The 21,495-nt window shown below is 43.3% G+C and overlaps 2 long non-coding RNA genes across 2 annotated transcripts in view; one reads left to right on the forward strand and one right to left on the reverse strand.

Annotated features, from left to right (window-relative positions):
• Positions 1-927, reverse strand: part of LOC310676351 — a 43,816-nt gene extending 42,889 nt beyond the window's left edge. The window contains exon 1 of the long non-coding RNA XR_014510481.1: positions 684-927. This is a non-coding gene — a long non-coding RNA (uncharacterized lncRNA). The remainder of the gene's footprint in view (positions 1-683) is intronic.
• On the forward strand, positions 859-7,292 carry LOC310676429. The gene is made up of 2 exons (XR_014510565.1): positions 859-935; positions 6,225-7,292. It is a non-coding gene; the product is annotated as an uncharacterized lncRNA (long non-coding RNA).
• Positions 7,293-21,495: the final 14,203 nt, after the last annotated feature.

A 21,495-nucleotide genomic window follows, 5' to 3' on the forward strand; every position in this document is an offset into this window, starting at 1 on the left:
CTGTGCAAACTAGGGGCTCCCAACCCTACTCTTTCAATTGGTTTCAATTCTTTTTACATATAGAATTGATTTAATCATTTTATTTTTTTCGTTGTGAATCGCTTTGAGATATTGCAAGAGAAGCAATCCATAAATGGAACTAATTAATCAATAATTTGTTTTCCTTTCTTACAGTTTCATATTTTCTATGCTAAGAAAATATTGCTGTTCTACATAATCTGAAAAGTATTGGAAAAAGGGTGTTGGTTTTTTAAAAAAAATATTTTAGAGTCTTCTTTATAAACTTACCTTCTGTTGAGCAAGTGGGATATACATTTTGTTAATAAATAAATGATCCCTGGGAGTACGGATACTGAGGTAAACAAGAATTCACTTCTGATCCAATAATGCCTGGTTATATTAGGATTTCTGATAGTGTCAGTGCAGCACTTATAATAATTGAATCAGCCCCAGGAACTTAAAGATAATTGAGTTTTAATAGATACCCTGTATCCAATGTGCCATTTATTATCAATTCTCTCTGTCATGTTACCCTTTAATACAAGGTAACAAACACTGAAGTAGTCAGGAATCATATCCTCAGTGGGAATATTCAAGTAAATAAAGCAGGGCAGATACATTCCGTGTGCATTAATTAGCAAAATTAAATGTATACCTTCCTGCACAGGTTACATAATACCCACATTCTTAAAACTTGTCGTTTGCCATCTGTACTCAGCATGTTGTCACACATGATCGTTAACTTTGAAAAGCAAGTCTTGCTGAACAAAGGCCATGGAATAAATGGGTTGCCGTAAGAAAACAATTTAAAAAGAGTCACCTGTTGAGAAAAGACACTTAATCAAACCTTGGCTTAAAAGAGAGAAAGAGAGAGAGACCACCCAAGATTAACAGACCACTCCCCACTCCCTATGCACACACCAGTTTAAAACCAGGTACGTTATAAGAAATGACTGATTGTAAGAGTTTCGGATCGAAACCATCCTTTCTAAAAGTAGACCTTTTAGAATACCAAAGGGATGAATTACATGCCGGATGATTGACTGCAGATGATGCAAACTGGAGCTGATTTAAAGGACACATTTGGAAGGACAGAAAGCCAGCTTGGTTTAAGGCAGGCACAGGCAGACTCGGCCCTCCAGATGTTTTGGGACTACAATTCCCATCATCCCTGACCACTGGTCCTGTTAGCTAGGGATCATGGGAGTTGTAGTCCCAGAATATCTGGAGGGCCAAGGTTGCCTATGCCTGCTTTAAGGCAATAGCAATGGTCTTGGGGCCTAAGAGAACCAGATTTTGATTCTTGCTTTGCGGTAGTCAGCTGCACTCAGACCTACCTGGGAATCATCCCCATGCATGTATGCTGGCTCAAGTGACTGGCATAGAAACAGCTACCTAATGTGCCTCTCAAAGGATTCATTTATTTTATTATTATTTTGGTGGGGGCAATCTCCCTGGGAATATCAGAGAAAGGTTGCATAAAATGGCTTATAATAAATGAACAAATAAAACAAACATTTCTTTTGCTCTTCTTTTCACAGAAGAGGAGCTATGACTTTGAGTTTGTGACATCTGTGTTTTGACACTCTTGCAAGCAACTCTCTTGTGTGTTTTTCAACAAGTCCATCAATGCTGTGTTACCAGAACCAGCTCTAAGGGAGTCTGGCCAGAAATCATGGTTCCTCTTTTGCTATGTTATGGGATGGGTTTTGTTGCCTTGGTTGAAAATAGGGATGGGATATAACCTGCCAGTTCCACTCTGCAGTTCATGTAGTTTTTGAGATAATGACAGTTTCCAATTCACAATGGACATGGACACCAAAGCAGGTCCAAAGAATTTCAGACCCCCCAAGTCTCCCTATTTTCTAGGGACATCCCTGATTTAGAGAAGCCATCCCAATTTCTGATTTGATCCTAGGTTGCCTCACTTTTCCTTAGGATGTCCCTATTTTCATTGGAGAAATGTTGGAGGGTATGGAGTTATCTGACCCCTGAGCCATCTGAACACAATCCTGTATAGGAAAGTTTTTAATGTTTAGTGCTCTATTATGTTTTTAAATTTCATTATGTTTTTATATATGTTTGTTAGAAAGGTGTCCATGTATGGAAGTGAGAGCTGGACTATAAAGAAGGCTGATTGCCAAAGAATTGACGCTTTTGAATTATGGTGCTGGAGGAGACTCTTGAGAGTCCCATGGACTGCAAGAAGATCAAACACATCCATTCTTAAGGAAATCAGCCCTGAGTGCTCACTGGAAGGACAGATCCTGAAGCTGAGGCTCCAATACTTTGGCCACCTCATGAGAAGAGAAGACTCACTGGAAAAGACCCTGATGTTGGGAAAGATGGAGGGCACAAGGAGAAGGGGATGTCAGAGGACGAGATGGTTAGACAGTGTTCTCGAAGCTACAAACATGAATCTGACCAAACTGCGGGAGGCCGTGGAAGACAGGAGTGCCTGGCATGCTCTGGTCCATGGGGTCACGAAGAGTCGGACACGACTGAATGACTAAACAACAACAACAACAACAGAAAGGTGTCCAAGCTGACCAAATGAAGGCACTGATGCTACAAGTGGCTCGGGTGACAGATGTTGTGTGGCATATCTGCATTTCGCCTGGGGAGGAGGTGGGTTGTGGAATGGGACACTTTCTTGTACTCTTGCCCCATAGATGCTGTCTGAAGCAACAGCTTCTTATGTGCTAAGCAGTACTGTGACTGAGATATCTGTTTCATTGCCATGAATGAATTTGGAATTGGACAAAAAAGGAATGGACCAGAAGGCTTGGCGAATGTTCTGGTCAGTGGCCAGACTGTACCAGCCATGCCTCATTAGGGAAATTTCAGGTCAAAGGCCTGGAAGAACTTGGAAATAATTGGAATGCAAGGAGAGGCTATGGGGAGAAGACGCATCCTTATCCTAGTCCCCACGTAAGAGGAGGGAGTTAATTTGTGTCTGTAAAGGCAAATATAGTTTTTGGAATGGATAGGGATCAAGTGTGCTGCCTTGTCCCCACAACTGATGTCATGCACACGCATCACATGATGTGCTGACACTGTGCACACATGTCACATGACATACTAACGTATCACATGCATGCCGCAGGGCATGTGTGAGTGAGACAGGCAAGCCACGTGCGTTGTGCGATTAAGGTAAGTACATCATGCAGTGTGCATACACAGCCTCTGCATTTGGGGGCAGCTCCCTACTTGAATTTTTTTTGGGGGGCCCTTGGTCTCCCTGGTGCCCCAGATGGTGCCTATGAGAAGAATATTCACTCCACAGAGACAGATTTGGAACTGGAAGCATATTTCAGGGTGCAACTAGGGTTCTGATGTAGGACAAGGGCTTTGCTGCATGGATGAATGATTAAACTCTTTGCCTCCAACTGTTGCCTACCTATAGCTTTGTAAATCAGGGCTGGGAAACTGGATCCAGGCAATGGGGCAGATCCTTATCTCCCCCACCCACTGTGGGCCAGGTTTGACAGGTGATGTGAGATGACCTGCTTTTGCCTGCAGAATTTGCAATCTGCAGGTAAAGGCACCACATATTGCAGCTGACCATGTTGTTGTTGTCTAGTCATCTTAGTCGTGTTCGACTCTCCGTGACCCCATGAACCAGAGCATGCCTTGGAAACTCTCACTTTCTTCTCAAAGCTCCTCCTTTTTTATGTCCATGGAGTTTTCTTGGCAAAATACTGGAGTGGTTTGCCAGTTCCTTCTCCTGGTGGATCACATTTAGTCTAAACTTTCGGCTATGACCTGTCCATCTTGGGTGGCCCTGCATGGTATAGCTCAAAGCTTCTTGGAGTTTTTTCAAGCCCCTTCGCAATGGCAAGGCAGTGATCCATGAAGGGGCAGCTGATCACAGAATCATAGAATTGCAGAGTTGGAAGTGACATTGGGGATCATCCATGCCAACCCCCTGCAATATAGGAATATGCAACTGTCCCATACAGGGATTGAACCTGCAACCTTGGCATTATCAGCACCACACTCAAATCAACTGAGTTATCCAGGTGATTAGGGCTTGCATGGAGTGGTAATGCAGGCAATGGTACAACAATCTCCAGAATGCACCATGTTGCTGGATAGGCACTCTCGTCAACCCTGCTGCTCATCAGGTAATGGCTTTTTCCATGTCCTACCCTCCAGCCCAGGGAGCCTTTCCCAGAGCATGACTTTGAGAATAGCAGAAGCAGCTGGGAAGAGAGGAGTTCAGCAACAGTTTTTTAAAAATTATTTTATGTTATGTGTCCTTATAATAATAATAATAATAATTTATTATTTATACCCCGCCCATCTGGCTGGGTTTCCCCAGCCACTCTGGGCGGCTTCCAAAAGAATATTAAAATACTGTGATACATCAAACATTAAAAGCTTCCCTAAACAGGGCTGCCTTCAGATGTCTTCTAAAAGTCTGGTAGTTGTTGTTCTCTTTGACATCTGGTGGGAGGGCGTTCCACAGGGAGGGCGCCACTACCGAGAAGGCCCTCTGCCTGGTTCCCTGTAACTTGGCTTCTCGCAGTGAGGGAACCGCCAGAAGGCTCTCGGTGTTGGACCTCAGTGTCCGGGTAGAGCGATGGGGGTGGAGACGCTCCTTCAGGTATACTGGACCGAGGCCGTTTAGGGCTTTAAAGGTCAGCACCAACACTTTGAATTGTGCTCGGAAACGTACTGGGAGCCAATGTAGGTCTTTCAAGACCGGTGTTATATGGTCTCGGCGGCTGCTCCCAGTCACCAGTCTGGCCGCTGCATTCTGGATTAGTTGTAGTTTCCGGGTCACCTTCAAAGGTAGCCCCACGTAGAGCGCATTGCAGTAGTCCAAGCGGGAGATAACCAGAGCATGCACCACTCTGGCAAGGCAGTCCGCGGGCAGATAGGGTCTCAGCCTACGTACCAGATGGAGCTGGTACACAGCTGCCCTGGACACGGATTTAACCTGTGCCTCCATGGACAGCTGTGAGTCCAAAATGACTCCCAGGCTGCGCACCTGGTCCTTCAGGGGCACAGTTACCCCATTCAGGACCAGGGAATCCTCCACACCTGCCCGCCTCCTGTCCCCCAGAAACAGTACTTCTGTCTTGTCAGGATTCAATCTCAATCTGTTTGCCGCCATCCATCCTCCAACCGCCTCCAGACACTCACACAGGACCGTCACCGCCTTCACTGGTTCTGATTTGAAAGAGAGGTAGAGCTGGGTATCATCTGCATACTGATGAACACCCAGCCCAAACCTCCTGATGATCTCTCCCAGCGGCTGCATATAGATGTTAAAAAGCATGGGGGAGAGGACAGAACCCTGAGGCACCCCACAAGTGAGAGCCCAGGGGTCTGAACACTCATCCCCCACCACAACTTTCTGAACACGGCCCAGGAGGAAGGAGCGGAACCACTGTATGACAGTACCCCCAGCTCCCAGCCCCTCAAGACGGTCCAGAAGGATGTTATGGTCGATGGTATCAAACGCCGCTGAGAGATCCAGCAGAACTAGGAAACAGCTCTCACCCTTGTCCCTAGCCCGCCGGAGATCATCAACCAGTGCGACCAAGGCAGTTTCAGTCGCATTGCGATTTGCTGGTATTTTTATTGATTACAGATGAGTAATTATTTATTATAATTGATAAGTGTAAACTGTTTATTGCTTGCTGATGTTTAATTTTAGTGTTTACTATTGGATTCTAATGGATCGTTGCATATTGCTTTATTTGAGATAAGTTGTCTATTTTAAAGTGACTTTTTATATAGGATCAGAATGTTACTGTTAATGTCTGATGTTTTATTGTTATTTTTTGTGAGTGTTGAAAGCCGCCCAGAGTGGCTGAAGCAACCCAACCAGATGGGCGGGGTATAAATTTAAAAAATATTTATTATTATTATTATTATTATTAGTAATAATAAACCCAATATTACAAACAGTACTGCCACCCCCAACACCATGGCTTTCCTGTGATTTCTCTTCCAAGAGGAAGCTATAACTGGGTAAGTGCTACCCACAGAACAACTAGCCATTCTGAGAAGTGGGTGAAATGTCAGGAATGCCCTTTTCCCCCAATTCCTCCTGTGTTCTGTCTGTGTTTCTTCCAGATATTGCTGAACAGCCAGTGTCGATCCTCTCTTTCCAGCACTCTAATTACAAACTAACTTCTCCCAGTGTTGCAAGTGCTACTAAAAGGAATGCCATTAATTTTTCTCCTTTCTCCTTCTGACTTTGTCTGCAGCTATAGGTGCAGAGATACAGGGAAGAGCAGCAGAGACCACCAGCAAGTAGCAGCTGTGATGTAAAACAGCAGGAAAGAGTTGTTCAGAGGGGAAGAAAAAGAAGGGGCCTCACCTTCTTCGGTAAAGGTTTGCGACAACATGAAAGGCATGAACTGTGAAACTAAATAAAGGCTTGACACACAAAAAGAAGGATTTAAACCAAAGTGAAAGAACGTGGGAGGTTGCATTTTTTTAAAAAAACCAAAACCACGAAAACATTGTGACATCTATTTTCTTACCACCACCCCCAGACCTTTTAAACAGCATCATGTTTTAGCAGCAGAATGGAGAACGTTTCTCTAAAATAGGAAGTTTGCAGCTGAAACCGGAAGCCTTACTGTTGCCAAATTCTGCTTGACTTCCTTTGAAAACACTGTCATGTCGAATCGTGTAACTTTTCTCGATAAATATCCTGTCGATTTTGGAAATCTCGGGCTGAGCTACCTCTCAAGCTATGGTTCAAAAGTATTTTGAATGTGCATTCTGGGAAATGATATACAATGAGTTGAAAAAAAATGTTTAACATAACTTTTGTGAAAAAAACCAGCTTTTTTTTACTAGGAATTTTAGATGCAGAGATACTAAAAGAGCAGAAATGGTCGTTTATGTATGCGATGACAGCAGCATGGATACTAATGGCCCAGAGACGGAAAGAAGATAAAGTCCCGACCAGAGACGAATGGCTGATGAAGATGATGGACTATGCCAAAATGGCGAAAATGACCAGAAAAATCAGAAACCAAGAAGATAGAAACTTTAACAAGGAATGGGGGAAATTTACAACTTACTTAAGAGAACACCCTAAACAACTAAAAGCTTTGGTGGGATTTGAGTAACGCTTGTAATGTATTAAAAACTAAGGAGGAAAGGGATTATTTCAAGAAAGCAGAGAAAATATATGATGCAGTGGAAAAAGTTTGATAATGGAAACCATGGAGGGGTGGAGGAAAGTTCAAGTTTTCTGGAATTCTGAATGTTGATGATGATGATTAATGTTTGAATTTAAATGCATAGAGTAAAACTGAATATTTTTTTTGGTAAAAAATAAATAAAACAGGCATGAGCCAGGAAAAATAATAAAATTGCAATGTGGGTATCTTGGAGTGACCAATTCAACTTAGAAGAGAAGCAAAAATGGTTACCAAGAGAGATACTTTTGCTGAAACCTGGACTCCCTTCTTTTCATATGTAAGCGAAGGAGGTAACATTTTCCCCCCACCAACAAGCGCATTGCCTGGCCCCCACAATTGAGGGAGGTGACGCCGTGTGCCATGTGCGAGTGACATCAGCACGCCAGTGATAGTTGTGTTTTAAAATGTGTGCACTCAAACATGTGGTATTCCAATTTGGATACAAGCATTTAATAGAGAAGTTGAACAAATTCAAGCAACCTTTCTTCATAAAATCCTTGGTGCCCCTAAATGCGTAAATTATTTAACCTTATGTGCTGAATCTGGTCAACATCTGACAGAAAACCAAAGCATGGCTCTCCACAATCAAGGCCTGGCTGAAAGTCCAGGTTCTTATTAAAAGAGAGCATGTGTTGCGGTGGGGGCAGCCAAGACACCCTTCTGTTGCCAGGCAGTTTGGGATGGGATGCCTCTGGCAGGGAATGGTAGCCTGAGTTGCTGGGGTAATTTTGATGTTGCCAGTTTGGGGGTGGGAACAGAGATTTTTTAAACAGTGCTCACAGCGGTCTGCTTTCTCTTTCACTGCGTGTACCGGATCACCCGCCCGCCCTCCCTTAGTTTGGGTCTTGTGCGTTGACCTTGCTATGCCTGTCATGGGGTCGTCTGCCATTGGGGCAGGGGCCTGGTAGGAATTTTGTCCATTTGGCTGATTGGCTGAGGCCATTTGGTTTTGCTGACTGCGTAGCAAATCGTCACAGCTTGTAAGGTTGCGGTTAGGCATTGGTTAAAATTGGTTGGAGGAGGGGTAAGGATTGGCTGGGCCTGCCCCTCCAATGTTGCTGCTGCAAGAGAATTCTGTTAAAGGAATTCAGGGGCTTGCCATCCTTTCGTCCAAACACCTGGAATCGGGTTTGGGCTGCTTAAGCCCCTGGGAGCATGCGAGGAGAAGCTGAGGCCTGTAGCGTAGCTCCAGTTCTCCCCAACATTGTTTCCCCCTCACTGACTTTTGCTGGAATCCAGAAGTCAGTTCTGTCCCCAGGCGGGGGGACAGATAGTCCTAACCAATGCCTAAGCAACCACTCACATCCATGTATGTTAATAAAGTTGTGGCCAAAATTATGCCAAAAACCTTAAACAAAAATTCTGTGTGAAGTGTGTGTTATTGGGGTGGGGGTGTCTTGGGGACCTCGACACGCAACAACATCTAATTCCTTCTTAACCTCTATGCTTAAAGACCGTATTTTATCCAGATTGTATAGAGCAGGGGTGGCCAACTCCCAAGAGACTGCAATGTACTCACAGAATTAAAAACTGGCAGTGATCTACCCCCTTTTGGGGGGTTCAAGTCAAAGTTGTTGAACTTTTTTTAAGGAAGGAGGACAGCCAGGGGTACAGGGCTAAGTTCTTGAGCTTTTTGAGAGAGGTGGGAAGCCCCAATTTTTGAGAATTCAAACCTAAGCTCAAGGGAGAATGGGGAACAGCCACTCACCAATGGATTGCTGGAGAAACAGCCTCAGTGAGTAAACTCCGTCTTCCGTTCTGCAGATCATGTGACAATGGAGGGTGGGGCAGGATTCTATTTTAACAACGCTAAGGAAAGGGACACAGCGATCGACCCGGGGATCTCCCAGTAGATCGTGAGTGACCTGTTGGACATCCCTGGTATAGAGCAATTCAAAACAAAATCTGTAGTTTGGCCATTGCCCTCGAGAACCTTGAAGTACGTGATGAAAATCAAGCAGTGGCTCTAAGACCACAAAAGACAGCACTTGTTACCTCATACTCTGAGATCTTGTTCTCCAGAGGCCTTAGGTATCGCAACATCCCACGGAACCTGTGCCAAATATCTAAAGGATCTACTACTCCCTTCCCATTGAAGAGCTTTTATGCTTGCGAAACTAAATGCTTTCTGCTCCTCAGTGACCAAAGGCAGATTCTCACACATTCCATTTCAAGCCCGTTTGTGTGCCTGCAATCAAGAAGTACCTGATTCAATGGAGCACATTCTCTTAGATTGTCCTTTACACAGCAGACCTCACCAGCTGATGCTGAGCAAAATGTTGGACATCCGGCCCACAACTCTGAGAAGAAGCCAAATAAGGTTTCTCCTGGCAGATTGGGACAAAGACATTACTGCTTTAGTAGCTTCCCTTTTAGCCACAGTTTTACCCGAAAGGGTTCCCAATGAACTATCCTTTCGGGAAACAGACATGGCATAGCAGAATATCCAAATGCACACAACCATAGTGTGACCCTTGATAGCTTCACCCTTGCCTTTTTAATTATTCCAGTTACACGAAATGTTTTATACTGTGATGCCAATAAAGGTACCTGATTGATTGATTGATTGAACACACCCTGCTACCCCAAGACTTCTATATTGGCAAAACCAATGGCTGGGGAGTGGCTGGGGAAACCCAGCGAGATGGGCGGGGTATAAATAATAAATTATTATTATTATTATTATTATTATTATTATTATTATTATTACTATCTGGTGTTTCGCAACTTTCTGATTAGTTGCAGGACCTTAGCCAGACCTAGCATAGTACACGCAGAATCCACAGAAGCAATTGGCGACTTGGCTGCAGACAGGATAGACGAAGCAGAAACCAGGAACTTGTAGTTAGGTGTTTATTATATACAGTGAACTATTTACAGGAACAGAACACAGATCTTTAGCTAGCTCTCTCTGACACGACTCACAACTCCTACACTCACTGACACAGAACCACTGAACCCAAACTCTGAACTACCAGTTAGTAGGCCATTAATTATCACTCCCTTGAGAGAGCTTGACTAATCAGGGAGCGGTCTCCATGTCTCTGTTATCACCAGGCAGACTTACTCCTTCAGATTGCCTTCTGGCTGTCTGCCAAAGCTTAATTGACTCTGTGTGAGTAGCTGCACGTACACAGTTTCTCAACATCTTATATGTGTGAGCAGGCTCCTGGTGTCCTCCTACTAGGGAATGCTTTTCATGCAGCAGTATTTCACCTTGTTGAATTCAAGAGCAGCAGTTCTGGTTATGTTAAATCAATTTTAAGTTCCCTCGTTTTGCCAGAAGACCAGCATTTGGAGAACAGCTTCACATATCACATTTTAAACCAGACTCCTTTTAAGATGCTGAGAGGTCCAGCATCTGAAATTCACTTCCTTCTGACTGCAGCATGTGTCAATGTCATTCCTCTTCTCTCGGTTGGCAAAAAAACCTCCCCTAAATATGCTTATGATCCCTTTAAAAAGAGCCATCTATATTTGACATCAGAAGCAATATGTTAAGGTTTTATGTATCCAAAACTGAGAGACAAAAATAAAATAAAATACGGCTTTTGATTCACTTACCATGTATTTCCCTCCTTAAGTCCTTCTGCATATGGGCTCTTTTCAGTTTTCGTCAACTAACATAAACATCAAAAACAAAGTTAAGGAAAATATTTACACATAAATACATAATGATAAACTATATTGTGAAAGTTATCATCTCATCTTTCTACCACTTTTCTTGGCAGCAAATGTTGAGAGTATCGGAAGTAATTTCTCTCAGATGATCCCGTTCTGTGGAGAACAGAACAGGCAATGATGGCAGGTCTTGACTGCAGCATTATTGATTGCTATTTATTTCTGAAAAATCACTTGGAAAAAGCTCTTTCTCCTTCACAATTTGAAAGGACAAAGTCAGAAAAAGATAAAAAACCGTGCTAACCTTTCAAAAATTCCAGTCAGTTCCTAACTGTAAATACCTGCCTGCAAACACATAGACCATATGTATGGGCTCATCAGGGGGTTTCAATTTGTTGTAACTCTTTGAGTTTACACTTAGTGGTTTGCTTCTGCCTAATACATTCAGTGTTGCTTAGGAGCCATTTTAGACCCATCACTTGAGGAATGTCCTGCCCTTTATAAATTCCCGATAAAATATTAAAACTTCAGTAGTTGACACCTGAACAGCCCACTGACGTCCCCATTAGTGTCTATTTGTGTCACCAAGCAAGAACTGAACAGCGCTCAAAGTGTTTTTATTTCTTATTTAGCCCCCCCCCCCCCTTTTATGACAGTGTGGGTTCATATGGGCCCAATCATAACATCAAGCGACTACTCCAAATATGTATAAACTTCCATCAAAAGCAAGTCTTTCAAAGTTCATGCATCTTTCATCGTCTGTGTAACCCTTGCTCACCACTTAAAAGAAAGGACCAAAGGATTTATGATGAAGTCAGAATAAGCGTTCTTAAGAACATTTCATGTGCTGAACAGACTAGACGGCAAAGATCAAAATAAAGGCCTAACCACCAGAATAAACTCACGAGACATGTCTCTAAAGTGCAATCAGATGGCCCTATCTTTCCCTCACACACTTGTGGTAGCATGACTACCACTGAGTCAACCAAAACCCATAGAAGAACCCTCCAAGCATTGTGACCTTGAATTTGATATTTGTGTGAGGAAATCCATCCTTTCAATTCAGCATATGATTGACAGAGCACCCTCTTGGCGAAATGCCTTGCAACTAGGGCTGTGCACACCAAATTTTCAGTTCAAATGTTGACCTTTTGACAACTTTCTGCTGAATCATTGGGCAAATCACCGTATTTTTTGCTCTATAAGACGCACCAGACTACAAGACGCACCTAGTTTTTGGAGGAGGAAAACAAGAAAAAAAATATTCTGAATCTCAGAAGCCAGAACAGCAAGAGGGATCGCTGTGCAGTGAAAGCAGCAATCCCTCTTGCTGTTCTGGGTTCTGGGATAGCTGCACAGCCTGCATTCACTCCATAAGACGGACACACATTCCCCCTTACTTTTTAGGAGGGAAAAAGTGAGTCTTATAGAGCAAAAAATACGGTATGTGACAATTGATAATACCTGGTCTGTTGGGGCTGAGCCAGCCCAGCAGCTTCTCAGTCACCTAGAATGACTTGTCTTGGGCTGAGAAGTTTCAGAGCTGGTCTTCAAGATGACAAGGAAAGAGTTTAGATAGTCCTGAAGGGCTGTTTATGGGAGTCCCCTGACTTGAGTGAGCCAGTCTTCCTTTACATGTGGTTGAGGGTGGGGCCGTTGACACATGATCGCTGTGTTTAATGGGAGACAGACTCCTTATCTGTGTAGAAATGTTAGGAAAGATATCAGAGAAGCCTTTAAACAGCTCCATTTTTTAAAAAAAAAAAATGGTGTGAAACCAGCCATGCTATTCCAGGATACAATATCCCCCCACTCCAATAAACGCCAAACATTTTCCTCACCACTGAAATCTTGTCCTAAAGGCCCAGGTATATATATCTGTTTCTCTCCATCTCAAAGCCTCTTCCAATGTCTTCCCTTCTTTCTTTTCATGGTTGGAAGCTCAATTAGTTTCATGCAATACTGTGCAGATTTTTTTGCATGGCGAGAATGTCCTTTTTTGCTGCTGGTCAACATTTAAAGAATATGTATAGTTACTGTAAGTGTGTTTAGGTAGCCCCCCCCCCCCAAAACCCCTCTCTTGATAGGCTTCTGTAAATATCCTTCTTTTTCTTTGTGGAGCTTGCAACTGTTCAGTGCTTATCCTCATTACAAGTTGACCTAATTCTAGTGGGACATGATTTGTACAATTAGAGCCATTGTATGGCCTCCTTTCAAACGCCAGTGTGTTTGACTAAGTACTGTATGTATGACACTTTAAAAGTTACACTTGAAAGGTCCTGTCGTTGAAATCTTTGTAAAAATTGTAGCTGCAAGACTTTCTGGGGCTTTTTCCACACCCTAAGCTGCATTATATAAGCATTCCAACTGGATTCCCTCTGAATTATTTTATAACAATAAAACTGCTCCACCCTGTTGAGAAGCAGAAGCAACTCACTGGGTAGGGTGGCGTTGTTGTGCAGAGAAGTCAGTGTGGTGTTCAATGGTGTGCGGTGAAATTTGTTTTAGGTGATGTGGTGGGAATGTAAAAAGGTGAAATGCTTCTGGGAGATGATATATAATGAGTTGAAAAAATGTTGAAATATACATTTATAAAGAAACCAGAAGCATTTTTATTGGGCATTGTGGGGAGTGATATAAATAGAAAGGAATGTAAGCTCTTTTTCTATGCAATAACAGCAGCAAGAATATTATTGGCCCAAAAATGGAAGCGAGAAGAGTTACCGCCGATTGAAGAATGGAGGATGAAGTTAGTGGACTATGCAGAATTAGATAAACTAACAGGAAGGATTCAAAACCGGTGAGACCAGAAATTCATGGAAGACTGGAGTAAATTTACGGACTATTTGAAAAGTAATTGTGAAGAACAGACGATGTTTGTAGGGTTCTAAGACATTTTGTGAGGAGTACTATTAGAAGTATTGTAAAAATGGGTAAGGGGGAGGATGATTTGTTAAGAAATGTAAGGGCAATATAAAGTTAAGAAATGCATAAGAAGTGGTTAAAGCGGTGGATCATCAGAGGTGCTGATGGAAGTCCAAAAAGATTGTATAAGTGATAAGCTTTGTGGTACATTTTATAATTTATATGTTAAAATTAATAAAAAATATTATTTAAAAAAATTGTTTTAGGGGAAGAGTTTGGGCTAGAGGTTCCAGCATGTGAGGGAGATTGGGTGGGGCAGAACGCACATGCGACTTCCTGATGTCATGCTCGTGAGCATGGTGCCTCCTTCCCGAAGCTGGACAGAAACTTCCCAGGATGCTGCAGCCCTTCTGCCTCCTTCCCAAAACCAGGTGGGCTTTAGGAAGTTGGCAAGAGCTCTTGGACCCGTCAGAGCATCATGCCTCCCTCCCTAAGCCGGCAGAAGCTTCTCGGGTTTTCGGAAGGAGGTGCCCAGCTTTAATACTTTAATACTCTAATTTACCAGGAACGTTCAGGGGGCTAGCCTAGTCCCCTGTGTCCACTGACCACACACCGTTGGTGGTGCCAACGCACTGGTGAAGGCAACCTGCCATTTTCGCTGGTCTCTTTGCACTGTGTTGGTCTCTCAGCTGCCTCATCCTTCGTTCTGCCCTCCTGGCAAGCAACAGTGATCTACCTAATGGGAAGCTGGTATATAGGCCAAGTGCATATGGAAGCAAATTTTCTTGTTTTCTCTCTATAGTTTACTACAGGGGAAGGCAGTTGGCCAGACTTGTATATATGCCAACAGAACTTACTAGCCTGCAGAAATCTTTACTAGCTTGCCACAAGGCTTCCGTGTTGAGTGCAGGTGAGGGCAATCCCATCCTCCGCAGCTCACGGGAAATGCGAGCTTTTGACTCCTTGGCAGGTTGTGTTCTTTAAAAGAGGAGGATCCAGCACTCCTCTGCAAGCCCTTTGTGTTTCTGTGCTGGTTGCAGAGATTGACTTTCTTTCCTCTGTGGCTGGCTTAGGAAACCATCAACTTTTCTGGACTCCACAGGCCCTCTCATTCACCTCCAAACAGGGATGGGGAATCCGGAGATGCCTAGGTTTGAACTGGAAGCCATTCCCCAAACTCTTTGCTGCATAATTCCCATTGCTATTGCTGTTTTTAAGACTTACTGTATCAATGAGAAGCAAGCAGACAATCAAAACTTGGAGCATCTACACATATACATTTGGTTGCAGTGAACATAAGAGCAAAACAAGCAGGCAACAGAAAACCTCCCACAAATATATCATCCACAACACACAAACCAATAAACACTAGTCAAGCGAAAAGGGAAAGGGGATAACTCAGTCTATAATTTCACTCTGTAAGGTAAAGGTAAAGGGACCCCTAACCATTAGGTTCAGTCGTGACCAACTCTGGGGTTGCAGCGCTCATCTCCCTTTATTGGCCGAGGGAGCCGGAGTACAGCTTCCGGGTCATGTGGCCAGCATGACTAAGTCGCTTCTGGTGAACCAGAGCAGCGCACGGGAACTCTGTTTACCTTCCCACTGGAGTTTATCTACTTGCACTTTGATGTGCTTTCGAACGGCTAGGTTGGCAGGAGCAGGGACCGAACAATGGGAGCTCACCCCGTCGTGGGGATTCGAACCGCCAACCTTCTGATCGGCAAGTCCTAGGCTCTGTGGTTTAACCCACAGTGCCACCCGTGACCACACTTCACTCTATAAAGTCACCTAATATTTGTTTACCTTTGTTTTGATTTTGAATAACTTCATTTTGCTGCCAGTATAATATAGAATGATATTAAAAATTAATTTCCCAAAATGCCAAGAGGAGATTTCTCTAGGAATCCTAAAAAAGTAAGAAAAGCTGCTCTGAAGCAGACCAAACACTGATCTGGCTCAATGGCCCAGAACATGCTTCTGAGAAGCCCACCAGCAATAGCTCTGTTTCATTACTCACCTCACCCCAACCCCAAAGCAGCTAGTATTCAGTAGCAAACTGCCTCTGAATCTACAGCTATGATGATCGCAACGGACAGGTTCACTTCATCTGGGAGATCAGATTTTTCTTTTTTCTTTTGTCAGAGCATATTCCAAAAATTACTCGCCGTATGCTTCCCCCTCGCAGACACTGACAAAATAGCGTTTTCGCCAGCAAGCTGGTTTAAAACTTTTTGAGGTTTTAATAGCTTTTAAGAACTCAACTGTAGCTATTGTGTTGTAAATTCTTTAGCGGCATGTGTGGGATGTGCTAGCAAATTCTTGCAAAGAGACCTTTCTCTGGAGGTTTTCATCCCGCTTGATTTAGAATGAGCAGGATTTTACAGTGTCAATAACCCCCCAGCTGTTTGCAGAGCCCTGTCCTGGCGATGGGAAGACATTGTAGCCTGAAATCCATATAAAGCACGAACTTTTTCTTTCATGATCAAGCTCGCACAAAAGGATTGCATGCAATGTTAGATAGATTTGCAGTAGCTCCCACTTCGTAAAAGTAACAGTGGGGCAAAAGCTTTATTAGAAATGTGTGTGTGTGTGTGTGTGTGTGTGTGTGTGTGTGAGAGAGAGAGAGAGAGAGAGAGAGAGAGATATTTTACATCTCAAGCAAACATAGTACAGTGGTACCTCGGGTTAAGAACTTAATTTGTTCTGGAAGTCCATTCTTAACCTGAAACTGTTCTTAACCTGAAGCACCACTTTAGCTATTGGGGCCTCCCGCTGCCGCCGCACCACGCCACCGCCACACGATTTCTGTTCTTATCCTGAAGCAAAGTTCTTAACCTGAGGTACTATTTCTAGGTTAGTGGAGTCTGTAACCTGAAGCGTCTGTAACCTGTAAACTAAAAAGGCCTGTTTCCAGTGACTTAGACCAGCGGCATAGCTAGCCCATGGGGGTGGGGTGAGCTGTGTGGCGCCTCTCTGCCACCTCCCCATCGGCTGTAGGGCAGCTGAGGGAGAGGCAGTGGGCAGATGCAAGTCCCACGCTGCCGTTTCAGGCAGCACGGAGCCTGCAGGCACCCAAGCCACCATGTCACTCCCAGGAGAGACACATGGCTCAGGCACACTGCAGGCCCCATGGTAAGTGCCAGCCCCCGCAGTGTGGCGCCCAGTGCCAGCCACATTTCGTTACATTTGTTGACTGAACTAAAAAGTTTAGTGAACCCATTTTTTAAACCAACCAACCAAAACTCATATTTTTGTCACTCCCCTCAGTGATGACACCTGGGGTGTCCCGCGCCACCTGCACTCCCCTTCCTCCACCACTGGCTCTTCTTGTATTCTAGGTAAGTGGGGTATCACTTATCAGCACAGGAGCTTGTTTTTTGCAGTTGCACTCACACAGCACCTCAGCTTCCTTCACTCCACATCAACAGTAGGCTGCCAAATAGTGAAATGAAGTAAAAAATTTCATTCATAAGAAATTCCCACCGTGAAAAAAGAAGAAGAAGAAGAAGAGTTTGGATTTGATATCCCGCCTTTCACTCCCTTTAAGGAGTCTCAAAGCGGCTAACATTCTCCTTTCCCTTCCTCCCCCACAACAAACACTCTGTGAGGTGAGTGGGGCTGAGAGACTTCACAGAAGTGTGACTGGCCCAAGGTCACCCAGCAGCTGCATGTGGAGGAGCAGAGACGCGAACCCGGTTCCCCAGATTACGAGACTACCGCTCTTAACCACTACACCACACTGGTTTTAAGTGCTTATGCTCACAGTGTTAAGCAAATAAACTAGAAAATAACACTTGCAGCTGTAAGTATCTTATTTTTCCATCTTTTAATAATTTCAATATGTGGGGTGGGTGACAATAAATTTTCCACACCGGGTACCACCTGACCTTGCTATGCCACTGCCCCTCAGCTCATCAGTTAGGCTCTGAGTCCAAAGCCAGCCCCTCTCCTTGCCTCTTTTCCCAGCAGCACCTCTTGCCTCAGGCCTCTGAGAAAGAGACTTTGGGGCTTCGGTTCCCTCCAGTCTCTGGTTCACCCCCCCCCCCCAATCTGGACAAATCCAGATGCCTTCCCTGGGGAGTCTCTCCTTCCCTTGGCAAAAGGTGGGCGGCAGCACCTGGCAAACCAGGTGGCAAGCTGGACGCTGGCCTGATTCACTGCAGAACAGTTTGGGGGAGAAGGGCAGACAAGCCGCCACATCATACAACCATATGTCTGGCAACGAAAACCCACCTCTTTATTTTATATCTATTAAAATTTTATATTTAACTCTCAGTTTCTTCCCTTGCCAGACAAGGCTGCTCTGAGCCTGGTTTTGGCCGGGGAGGGCGGGGTATAAATAAAAAGTTGTTGTTGTTGTTGTTGTTGTTGTTGTTAAAACCTAGAAACATATTTTTGCCATTCTTTGAAGCATCTTGTTCTGCATACTATTGGAGTGGTTTGAAATAAAAATAGAATTTGGGGCAAAATATATTCATTTTTATAACCAAAATTCTTCCCATTAGAGACAGTTTCATTCTTGCCCATGACTCAAGGTTTTTTCTTATATCTTTTCATGTCATAATTGTCTTGAAATATATTGGAGTTTTTCACTGTTAACCATATTTCCAGATACTTCACCTTTTTCTCAGTTGTCAGCCCACTGGCCATCTGCCAATCTTTTTTTGCCTGTGCATCCATATTTTTCACCATAACCTTAGTTTTAGTTGTTTTAAGATCTGCAACTTCTCCATATTTCCTTCTTTCCACCAATAACTTAGGTACACTTTTTTATAAGATATTTTTATTAGGAATTGTAACATAACATTTTATCAGTAAAACATATCATCCTCATTTCCCCCCTCCATTTTCCCCTTCCCCTTCCCCAAAATACAACCCCCCCTCCCGCCACCCCCCAGACTTCCCTCAGCTCCTCTCTCTCGTTTTTCCATACTTAGAATTTTCTGCATATTATAAAATTGTAAAAATCCTTAACCTATTTGTCTATATGTTATTAATAATAAATTTGTGAATGTTTATTCAAAACCTGCCAAGGAGTCCAGTTCATTTTGTTGTTTATTTAAATACTTTGTAAAAGGTTCCCATTCTTCTTTAAAGTCACAGTTGTCCTTATCACGTAGTTTGCATGTCAATTCCGCCAATTCCGCATAGTCCATCAGTTTCTCTTGCCATAGTTCTTCAGTTGGGGTTTCTTCATTCTTCCATCCTTGTGCTATTAAGACTCATGCTGCCGTTGTTGCATACATAAAGATATTCTTAAATTTCCTTGGCAGGTCTTTCCCTAAAATCCCCAACAAAAATGCTTTAGGTTTTTTGACAAATGTTAATTCGAACATTTTCTTCAACTCATTATATCATTTCCCAAAAATTTCTAATTTTACTGCAATCCCACCACATATGGTAAAAAGTCCCTTCTTTTTCCTTACATTTCCAATACATGTTTGAACCGGTTTTATACATTCTTCCTATCTGTACTGGTATTGTATACCATCTATACATCATTTTCATATAATTTTCTTTCAACAGAGAGCAATCTGTAAATTTTAAATCAGTTTTCCATAATCTTTCCCAGTCTTCAAACATTATATTTTGACCTATATCCTGTGCCCATTTAATCATTACTGATTTCACCTCTTCATCTTTTGTTTCCCATTCTAACAGACTACTATATCCACCTTTCAGCAGCTTCACCCTCCCTTCTACAATTTCCTTTTGGAATCTGGATGTCGTATAGCTAAATCCTTTCTTGTTATCTTCTTTGTATATTTCATGTAGTTGCCAATAAGGTAACCAACTCTGAAAATGGTAATAACTCAATGGTTCTTCTACAGAAAACACCACATCAACCACAAAGGCTTTTATCTTATAATTCCCTTGGCCCACCGATATCCCCTTTATGTCAGAATTATTTCTTATCCTCTGCACCAACACCTCTAGGGCTGATATAGATTGAAGCAGTGATAGGGGGCATCCTTTTATATATATATATATATATATATATGCAGGTTTTGGTGTCCTCGGGTGTCTTCCCGTGTAAAAGTTGGGGTGTCTAGGCGACGTTTCGACGAGGTCTCACTCGTCATCTTCAGGCTGGTGCTTTCGGCTTCTTGTTACTGGAACAGAGCAGGATCTCAGTGTTTGAGTTCCTATAAATACTGTTGAGGAGGTGTGGTGTATAGCCTCCAATGTTCTGGGCAGAGAGGAGGTTCCCAGGCTAGTGTGCCTTTTCTTCTTTTGTTCCTTAATTACTTGAGGGATATCTTGAGTGATTTCTTGAGTGATTTCCTGAATCCCACTTAGGTGGGTCATTAGGTGTGGATTAGTTGCTAAAGCCTTCGTGTCTTGAACTCTTGAACTTTGTGAAGAGTTTTTCTGAGAAGATGGCTGTACTGCACTTGGTTGTGCTCTGGCTTGGCTTCGTGTATAGGGGCGAGCTGTGGTTTTGTGGCCTGTGCCAGCCAGATCTGTGTAGGGATTGCAGGGGGGTGCAGCATCCGGAGGTGCCACCCTGGTTTGGCTACTGGATGGTGTCTGTAATTTATCTGTGGAGAGGGTCTGGGTTTGGGTCTGGTATGGTTGATTGGTGATGGCGTTCTGTGTGCCTCTGGATCTGGTGTCAGATTTTGTGGGGAGGGCTAATTTCCAGATGTCTGGCAAGCGGGATGTGTCGTCACGCTTGTTCATGTTGTGAGGGTGTTTCTCTATCTCGATGGCTTCCATGATTATTCTCTTGTGGTGATGTTCCATGTTAAAGAGCAATTTGGAATCTGCAAAATTAATTTCGTGTCCTGTTTCTTTCATGTGTTGGAAAAGAGAGGAAGTTTTTTCTTCTTTTTTGACGGCATTCTTGTGTTCTGCGATCCGTGCATTTATTCGTCTGTTTGTTTGTCCAATGTACGTGGCTGGGCAGACTTTGCAGGGTATTTCATAGACCCCTTGGTTTTCCAACTGAATTTTATCCTTGGGGTTTCTGAGGATATTGGCTATTTTTTGGTTGGTGCAAAAGGCTGTTTTGATATTGTGTTTATGGAGGATTTTGCTAATTTTATCTGTAGTGCCCTTGATATAAGGAAGGAGGGCTATGCCATTGTTTTCTTCTGTGTCTTGGTTTTTGGGGGGTGTTTCTTTTTGGATTAGCTTCGTAACCCTGTTTTGCTGGTATCCATTGGCAATTAACACATTTGAGAGATTCTGTAACTCAGTTGTCAAGTGGTCTTCGTCAGCCAGGCGTTTGGTTCTGGAGATGAGAGTCTTGGCTACGGAGTTTATTTGTGCAGGGTGGTGGTGTGATTGTGCCTAAGTGGGATTCAGGAAATCACTCAAGAAATCACTCAAGATATCCCTCAAGTAATTAAGGAACAAAAGAAGAAAAGGCACACTAGCCTGGGAACCTCCTCTCTGCCCAGAACATTGGAGGCTATACACCACACCTCCTCAACAGTATTTATAGGAACTCAAACACTGAGATCCTGCTCTGTTCCAGTAACAAGAAGCCGAAAGCACCAGCCTGAAGATGACGAGTGAGACCTCGTCGAAACGTCGCCTAGACACCCCAACTTTTACACGGGAAGACACCCGAGGACACCAAAACCTGCATTCCTGTACCCGTGAAAATCTACGAAAGCATATATATATATATATATATATATATATTCATTTTACAATACAAAAATATAAAAACACATAACAAAATTTCTCACATATACATTTTTTTGTGCTTCCCTCAGCTCTTCTGCAACTCCTCCGTTTTAATCCTTCTTCCGCATTTCTTAATTTTATATTGCCTTTTATTATAAACCTCCTCCCTCTTATTCCCTTTTTTACAGTATTTCTA

The sequence above is a fragment of the Podarcis tiliguerta genome (assembly GCF_965153285.1).
Source record: "Podarcis tiliguerta genome assembly, chromosome: 4".
Taxonomy (NCBI): domain Eukaryota; kingdom Metazoa; phylum Chordata; class Lepidosauria; order Squamata; family Lacertidae; genus Podarcis; species Podarcis tiliguerta.